Raw genomic sequence first — 10,113 nt, forward strand, 5'->3', positions numbered from 1 at the left:
TGATGACTTTCCCACTTCTGAGTTGTCAGTTGTTACTGATGAGATTCTGTGTAGAAAGAAAAAATGGGGAGGGGTGGAGCTCTAATTCTAGCTCCTCCCTCTGCCTCTAGCTCCTCCTTTCTCCTGCCATCATAGCATCAAATCAGTAACACCTGCCATCTCCTATCTCCGTAATGGGAAAGTCTTCACTGAATATAGATGTTATCTCAGAATTGAGAATTTTGATCAGGGCCAGCTCTAGGTTTTCGTGGGCCCCGATCAAAAGAGTCTTAGAGGGCCCCTTTAACACATATCACTATTCATGATTTTAATATAGAGGTTGCGTGTGTGTATATATATATATATATATATATATATATACACACACACACAGCTCTTACAAAAATGAAGAGACCACTGAAAAATTGTCAGTTTTTCTGATTTTTCTCTTTATAGTTATATTTTTGAGTAAAATGTAAATTGTTCTTTTATTCTATAAACTGCTGACAACATGTCTCCACATTTCCAAGCAGTAAATTTTGTATTTAATTTCTGAAAATGAGAAATGGTCAAAATAACAAAAAAAAATTCATTGCTTTCACACCTCAAATAATGGAAAGAAAACGAATTCATAATAAATTTAGAAACAACAATACTAAGAATGTTTTAACTCTGGAAGAATTCAGAAATCAATATTTTGTGGAATAACCATGATTTTTAATCACCGCTGTCATGCGTCTTGGCATGCTTTCCACCAGTCTTTCATACAGCTTGTGGGTGACCTTATGCCACTCCTGCTGCAAAAAATGACGCAGTTCTTCTTTGTTTGATGGCTTGTGACTATCCATCTTCCTCTTGATTACATTCCAGAGGTTTTCAATGTGGTTCAGGTCTGGAGATTGGGCTGGCCATGACAGGGTTTTGATGTGGTGGTCCTTTAATCACACATTGATTGATCTAGCTGTGTGACACGGCGTATTGTCCTGCTGGAAAAACTAGTCTTCAGAGTTGGGGAACATTGCCTGAGCAGAAAGAAGGAAGCAACTGTTTTTCCAGGGTAACCTTGTATGTGGCTTTATTCATATGTCCTTTTCAAAGTTTAATTTGCCCAATTCCAGCCTTGCTGAAGCATCCCCAGATCCAGGGACGTAACTACCGCGGTCACAGCGGTTTCCATTGCGACCGGGCCCAGGCGGTTTGGGGCCCGCGGCCGCCCTGCAGATCAGCAGTCAGCTCCTTTCTGTAAGAGGAGCTGCGCTGTTCTGCCGCATACCACGCGGCGTGGGGCCCGCTATATGACCTGGTCACCGCCGCTGAAACCGGGCCCCCCTGCCTGGTGGCAGCGGTGGCGTCACTGCGCTCCTGTCACCGCACTCCCGTCGCCGCACGCTGCTTTGATATTACATAGAGCGACGCCGGCGTCGCTCTATGCACATCAGTCTTCCCCCGTGCCTGCGTGGTGATGTCACTCCTGTGCGACTGCTGTGTGTGGTGAGAGCACAGAGCACAGGAGGACGCCGACCGGAGCCACAGGGGAACGAGGACAGAAGTGACGACAAGCAGCAATGAAACAAGTAGAGGACAGAGGTGAGGTGGAAGGAGAAGATATGTGAGTATTTGTTTGTTTTTTTTTTTAATAAATCAGTGAGTGCACGGGGAGGCTGGCTGCAAGACACATGGGGTCCTTGGGGGGCCTAGCTGCATCACATATGAAGTCCTTGGGGGGTCCTGGCTGCAGGACACATGGAGTCCTTGGGAGGGGCCTGGCTGCATGACACATGGAGGCCCTGAAGTGCCTGGCTGCATGACACATGGAGGCCCTGGGGGGGCTGGCTGCATGACACATGGAGGCCGTGGGAGAGCTGGCTGCATGACACATGGAGGCCCTGGGGGGGGATGCTGGCTGCATGACACATGGAGGCCCTGGGGGATAAGCTGTCTGCATGACACATGGAGGCCCTGGGGGGGCGCTTGCAGCATGACATATGGAGCCCTTAGGGGGGGGGGGGGCTGGCTGCATGACACATGGAGGCCCTGGTGGGCTTGCTGCATGACACATGGAGGCCCTGGGGGGCTAGCTGCATGCACTTGGAGGCCCTGGGGGGTAAGCTGGCTGCATGACACATGGAGGCCCTGGGGGGGACTGGCTGCATGACACATGACGTCCTTGCGGGGGCCTGGCTGCATGACACATGGAGGCCGTGGGAGAGCTGGCTGCATAACACATGGCGGCCCCGGGGGGGGAGGGGCTGGTTGCATGACACATGGAGGCCTGGAGGGGCTGGCTCCATGTCACATGGAGGCTTGGAGGGGCTGACTGCATGACACATGGAGGCCCTGGGGGGCTGGCTGCATGACACATGGAGGCCCTGGGGGGCTGGCTGCATGACACATGGAGGCCCTGGGGGGGCTAGCTGCATGACACATGGAGGCCCTGGGGGCTGGCTGCATGACACATGGAGGCCCTGGGGGGGGAAGCTGGCTGCATGACACATGGATGCCCTGGGGGGGGGCTTGCTGCATGACACATGGAGTCCCGGGGGGGGAAGGGCTGGCTGCATGACACATGGAGGCCCTGGGGGGGGGGGGGTATAGCTGCATGATACATGGAGGCCCTGGGGGGGGCTGGCTGCATGACACATGGAGGCCCTGGGGGGCTGGCTGCATGATACATGGAGGTCTATGGGGCTGCATTATACATGGAGGTCTATGGGGCTGCATAATAAACATGAAGGACACCTTATACATGGACTATATGGGTGCATTATACATGGAGGAGTATGGGGCTGCATAATAAAATAAAATATGCAGGTTTATGGGGTTGCATTGTAATACATATAGGACTATAGGGGCTACATTATAATATATGGAGGACTATGGAGGCTACTTTATACATGGAGGACTATGGGGGTGCATTATAAAACATGGAGGACTGTGGTGCAGTATAATATATGGAGAACTATGGGGTGAATTATAATACATGGAGGACTATGGGAAATGCATTGTAATACATGAAAGACTATGGAGGTGCATTCTAATATATGAAGTATTATGTGGAACCCTTTATACTATATGGAAGGTTATGTGGGGGCCATTATAGTATTTGGAGACCTATATACCGTACGAGGGGGGACTAAGATACAAGCATGGGATGGGAATCTTTTGTGCTGAGGGAAAAAGGCTCTTTCCCTCAGCACCCAGCTTTCCCATGCTCTGCTGTACATCTAGCAGCACCCAGCTTTTCCATGCTCTGATATGGGAAAGCTGGGTGCTGAGGGAATGATGTATAGCAGAGCATGGGGAAGCTGGGTGCCAAGGGCAAGATGGATATCAGAACATGGGAAAGCTGTATGCTGAGGTTAAGAGCCAAGTGTCAGCATCATTATCTTGTACCCCGAGTGTCAGTGTCATTATCCCGTACCCTAAGGGGTACTTTGCACACTACAACATCACAAGCCGATTGTAGCGATGCCGAGCGCGATAGTCTCCGCCCCTGTCGCACATGCAATCTCTTGTGATAGCTGCCGTAGCGAACATTATTGCTATGACAGCTTCACATGCCCGTACCTGCCCTGCGACGTCGCTCTGGACGGTGAACCGCCTCCTTTCTAAGGGGGCGGGTCGTGGGGCGTCACAGCGACGTCACACGGCAGCCGCCCAATAGAAGCAGAGGCGCAGAGATGAGCGGGATGTAAACATCCCGCTCACCTCCTTCCTTCCTCATTGCAGGCGGGACGCAGGTAGGAGATGTTCCTCGCTCCTGCGGCTTCATACACAGCAATGTGTGCTGCCGCAGGAACGAGAAACAACATCGTACATGTCGCTGCAGCGACATTATGGAAATGCCCGACACTACACCGATCATACAATTTCGACACTTTTGCGCTCGTTAATCGTAGTATAAACGATTCACATACTCCGATATCGACAGTGACGCCGGATGTGCGTCACTTTCAATTTGACCCCACCGACATCGCAGCTGCGATGTCGTAGTGTGCAAAGTACCCCTAAGTGGCAGTGTACGTGGAGGGGGGGCCCCGGTCCAAATTTTACACCAGGGCCCATCAAACTCTAGTTACGCCACTGCCCAGATCGTCACCAATCCTCCACTACATTTCACAGTGGGTGCAAGACACTGTGGCTTGTACACCTCTCCAGGTCTCCGTCTAATCATTAGACGACCAGGTGTTGGGCAAAGCTGAAAATTAGACTCATCAGAGAAGATTACCTTACTCTAGAAATTGGGCAGGAATTGGGCAGATTAAACTTTGCAAAGGACGTATGAATCAAGCCACATATCTTGGAAAACAGTTGCTTCCTTCTGCTCAGGCAATGTTCCCCAACTCTGAGGACTGTTTTTTCCACCAGGACAATGTGCCATGTCACACAGCTAGGTCAATCAATGTGTGGATGAAGGACCACCATATCAAAACCCTGTCATGGCCAGCCCAATCTCCAGACCTGAACCACATTGAAAGCCTCTGCAGTTTGAAAAACTGGTGGAACGCATGCTAAGACACATGAAAGCTGTGATTATTCCACAAAATATTAATTTCTGAACCCTTTCTGAGTTAAAACATTATTAGTATTGTTGTTTCTAAATGATTATGAACTTGTTTTCTTTGCATTATTTGAGGTGTGAAAGCAATGCATTTTTTTTATTATTATTTTGACCATTTCTCAGCTTCAGAAAATACAGTTAGGTCCAGAAATATTTGGACAGTGACACAAGTTTTGTTATTTTAGCTGTTTACAAAAACATGTTCAGAAATACAATTATATATATAATATGGGCTGAAAGTGCACACTCCCAGCTGCAATATGAGAGTTTTCACATCCAAATCGGAGAAAGGGTTTAGGAATCATAGCTCTGTAATGCATAGCCTCCTCTTTTTCAAGGGACCAAAAGTAATTGGACAAGGGACTCTAAGGGCTGCAATTAACTCTGAAGGCGTCTCCCTCGTTAACCTGTAATCAATGAAGTAGTTAAAAGGTCTGGGGTTGATTACAGGTGTGTGGTTTTGCATTTGGAAGCTGTTGCTGTGACCAGACAACATGCGGTCTAAGGAACTCTCAATTGAGGTGAAGCAGAACATCCTGAGGCTGAAAAAAAAGAAAAAATCCATCAGAGAGATAGCAGACATGCTTGCAGTAGCAAAATCAACAGTCGGGTACATTTTGAGAAAAAAGGAATTAACTGGTGAGCTTGGGAACTCAAAAAGGCCTAGGCGTCCACGGATGACAACAGTGGTGGATGATCGCCGCATACTTTCTTTGGTGAAGAAGAACCCGTTCACAACATCAACTGAAGTCCAGAACACTCTCAGTGAAGTAGGTGTATCTGTCTCTAAGTCAACAGTAAAGAGAAGACTCCATGAAAGTAAATACAAAGGGTTCACATCTAGATGCAAACCATTCATCAATTCCAAAAATAGACAGGCCAGAGTTAAATTTGCTGAAAAACACCTCATGAAGCCAGCTCAGTTCTGGAAAAGTATTCTATGGACAGATGAGACAAAGATCAACCTGTACCAGAATGATGGGAAGAAAAAAGTTTGGAGAAGAAAGGGAACGGCACATGATCCAAGGCACACCACATCCTCTGTAAAACATGGTGGACTCAACGTGATGGCATGGGCATGCATGGCTTTCAATGGCACTGGGTCACTTGTGTTTATTGATGACATAGGCTAAGTTCACACATCCTGTGTTTTCAATCCGTCAGGTCCGTCAGCAACGGATCAGTCATTTTCAAGATGTCAACTGATGCAACGGATGTGTTTTTTACAGGATTCCTTTCACAGGAATCCTGTGAAAAAACTGATCCGTTGCGTCCGTTAGATCCGCTCTGCGTCCGTTTTTTTGACGGATCAGTCATGATCCGTTTGTGTTTGGGACAGCCCAGTGGGTGTGCCAAACATTCTGGGCATGCTCAGTAGAGCATGACGGAATCCAGTGCTGGATTCCGTTGTAAGACGGATTACAACGGAATCCAGCACCATAGACATACATTACAAGCTTGACGGATGGCGACAGATTCCTGCGGGGCGCGTTACTTTTGACGGCCCGAAAAACATTACATTCTGCGTTGCTCCCCGCCCGGCGGTCAGTTAAAAACGACGGACCGCGACGCAGCGGATGCAACGCAAGGTCATCAGTCGCAATCCGTCACTAATAGAAGTCTATGGGGAAATACTGGATTCCTGCAAAATATTTTGCAGGATACCGTAATTCCCCAAGGCGACGGATTGTGACTGATGCAAAACACAGGATGTGTGAACTTAGCCATAACAGCAGACAAGAGTAGCCGGATGAATTCTGAAGTGTACCGGGATATACTTTCAGCCCAGATTCAGCCAAATGCCGCAAAGTTGATCAGACGGCGCTTCATAGTACAGATGGACAATGACCCCAAGCATACAGCCAAAGCTACCCAGGAGTTCATGAGTGCAAAAAAGTGGAACATTCTGCAATGGCCAAGTCAATCACCAGATCTTAACCCAATTGAGCATGCATTTCACTTGCTCAAATCCAGACTTAAGACGGAAAGACCCACAAACAAGCAAGACCTGAAGGCTGCGACTGTAAAGGCCTGGCAAAGCATTAAGAAGGAGGAAACCCAGCGTTTGGTGATGTCCATGGGTTCCAGACTTAAGGCAGTGATTGCCTCCAAAGGATTCGCAACAAAATATTGAAAATAAAAATATTTTGTTTGGGTTTGGTTTATTTGTCCAATTACTTTTGACCTCCTAAAATGTGGAGTGTTTGTAAAGAAATGTGTACAATTCCTACAATTTCTATCAGATATTTTTGTTCAAACCTTCAAATTAAACGTTACAATCTGCACTTGAATTCTGTTGTAGAGGTTTCATTTCAAATCCAATGTGGTGGCATGCAGAGCCCAACTCGCGAAAATTGTGTCACTGTCCAAATATTTCTGGACCTAACTGTAAGTGCAAAATGTATTGCTTGGAAATTTCGGAGACATGTTGTCAGTAGTTTATACAATAAAGAAACAATTTACATTTCACTCAAAATGTACTTATAAAGAGTAAAATCAGAAAAACTGACAATTTTGCAGTGGTCTCTTCATTTTTGCCAGAGCTGTATGTATGTATGTATGTATGTATGTATATATATATATATATATATATATATATTGTGAGGTAGCGTGGTCGGCTGCGCGGCAGAAGACACGGGATCCAGGCACCAATGGTCACAGCACACGGTTTATTGCACAAACAAAGTCCAAAACAGCACACAACACGTGTTCCGGAATGTCCTCCTCCTGGACCAACAAGCCAGGTTCCAGAAATGGCTCACATGTGTTTCTTTGGCAGAAACTCAGGGAGTTGTGTTCACTCCCTCACACTAGGGGCCCACACCCAGGTTCCTGTTTCCTTTTAACCCTCCTTTCAGCCTGCAGGGAAACAGCATTAACCCTGGAGTGGAGTTGCTTTCTATACATGGAGGGAGCACAACCGGGGCGAGACGTACCGGCCGTCATAGACAACCCCGGTCACAGTCTCACAAACCCCCCCCCTCAGTTCAAGCGTGCGGGGTTGAACTCCCGCCATCAAACACGGGCCGCGGGACAAGGCATCGGCGTTGCCCTGCAACCTACCGGCCCGGTGTTCAACCGTAAACCGGAAGTTCTGTAGAGAAAGGAACCACCGGGTAACCCGGGCATTCCGTTCCTTGGCGGACCTCATCCAGACCAGCGGAGAGTGATCAGTCACCAAGCGAAACTGCCGTCCCAGCAGGTAATAGCGTAGGGACTCCAAGGCCCACTTGATCGCCAGGCACTCCTTCTCCACTACGCTATAATTCCGCTCGGGAGGGGTGAGCTTCCTATTTAAGAAGTTGACGGGGTGTTCCTCCCCCTGAACCACCTGAGACAGCACTGCCCCCAGGCCGACCTCAGAGGCGTCAGTCTGTACTATGAACTCCTTCCGGAAATCAGGGTTGACAAGAACGGGCTGTCCGCACAGGACCCCCTTCAGGGCCCGGAAGGAGTCCTCGGCCTGCGGAGTCCAGCGCACCATGACGGACTTCTTGCCTTTGAGAAGGTCTGTCAGGGGGGCCGATAGTCCCGCAAAATTTTTAACAAACCTCCTGTAGTACCCCACGATACCCAGGAAGGCCCTAACCTGCTTCGTGGTGAGGGGTCTAGGCCACTTCTGGATCGCCTCAACTTTGTTAATTTGGGGCTTAACCACTCCTTGGCCTATTACGTAGCCCAAGTAGCGGACTTCCGTGAGTCCCAACACACATTTCTTGGGATTGGCTGTCAATCCGGCTGTTCGGAGCGCGTTCACCACCGCTTGTACCTGTTCCAAGTGGGTCTGCCACTCGGAGCTGTAAATAATGATGTCATCCAGGTACGCTGATGTATACGCCTGGTGGGGTTCCAGCACCAAGTCCATCAACCTCTGGAACGTGGCCGGAGCCCCATGTAATCCGAAAGACAAGACCACATAGTGGAAGAGACCCTCCGGCGTAACAAAAGCGGTTTTCTCCTTGGCGGACTCCGTCAGTGGCACCTGCTAGTACCCCTTGGTCAGGTCGAGCGTGGTGAAATATCGCGCCTGTCCCAGCCTATCAATCAGCTCATCCACCCGGGGCATGGGGTAGAGATCGAACTTGGATATTTCGTTCAATCTCCTAAAGTCATTGCAGAACCTTAAGGAGCCATCGGGTTTTGGGATTAGGACAATGGGACTAGCCCATTCACTCCGGGATTTTTCGATGACCCCCAGGCGTAGCATTGTTTTCACTTCCTCTGATATGGCTTGTCTTCGAGCCTCCGGCACTCGGTATGGCCTCAGGCGTACCTTCAGGTGAGGCTCGGTGACAATGTCATGTCGTATCAGACTGCTCCTACCCGGCAGTTTGGAGAAGACATCGGGGTTCTGCTGAACCAGCCTTCTGGCCTCTCGCCTCTGTTGCTTGGTGAGGGCTTCTCCAATCCTTACTTCCGGTTCGTCCTCTCCGGAGGTCGCTGGAGCCGGGTTTGAACGAACCGAAGAGGAGAGAGACGGGGGAAAATCAACCATCAGGCTTTCCCGTTCCCGCCAAGGTTTTAACAGGTTAACATGGTATATTTGTTCAGGTTTCCGCCTACCGGGCTGTAATACCTTATAGTTGACCTCCCCGATTCTTTCTTTTATCTCGTAGGGGCCTTGCCACTGAGCCAGGAATTTACTCTCTGCCGTGGGGACCAACACCAACACCCGATCCCCGGGGTTAAAGGTCCGCACGGTGGCTTGTCTATTGTACCGGCCGCTCTGCGCGGCCTGAGCCTCCTGTAAATGTTCCTTCACAATTGGCATGACCGCGCTTATGCGGTTCTGCATTCCCAAGATGTGTTCAATCACACTTTTATGGGGGGTGGACTCCTGCTCCCATGTTTCCTTTGCCAGGTCCAACAATCCCCGGGGATGTCGCCCGTATAACAACTCAAAAGGCGAAAACCCCGTGGATGCCTGTGGCACCTCTCGGATAGCAAACATCAAATAGGGAAGCATCCTATCCCAGTCTTTCCCGTCTTTGGAAATCACCCTTTTGAGCATGGTTTTCAGGGTTTTATTGAATCGCTCCACTAAACCGTCCAGATCAAGACGTACGCAACTGCTTGATCTGGAGTAGCCGGCATAGCTCATTGGTCACTTTAGACATGAATGGGGTCCCCTGATCCGTAAGGATCTCTTTGGGCAACCCCACCCGGCAGAACACAGCAAACAACTCCCGAGCTATAAGCTTCGCTGCAGTATGTCTGAGAGGTATCGCCTCTGGATACCGGGTGGCATAGTCAACGATCACAAGGATGTGTTGGAGCCCTCGAGCGGACTTTATGAGGGGCCCCACCAGATCCATCCCTATCCGTTCAAAAGGGACTTCTATAATGGGTAATGGTACCAACGGACTGCGAAAGTGGGCCAGGGGTGTGGTGAGCTGACACTCCGGGCAGGTTTCGCAGAACCGTTTTACCTCCCCAAAGACCCCGGGCCAATAGAACCTTTGCAATATTCGCTCCTGCGTTTTCTTGGCCCCTAGGTGGCCACTCATCAGGTGTTTATGAGCCAAGTCGAGGACCCGCCGGCGATACGGCTGGGGCACCACCAACTGCTCTAC

Source organism: Anomaloglossus baeobatrachus, chromosome 1 (assembly GCF_048569485.1).
Source record: "Anomaloglossus baeobatrachus isolate aAnoBae1 chromosome 1, aAnoBae1.hap1, whole genome shotgun sequence".
In the NCBI taxonomy this organism is placed as follows: domain Eukaryota; kingdom Metazoa; phylum Chordata; class Amphibia; order Anura; family Aromobatidae; genus Anomaloglossus; species Anomaloglossus baeobatrachus.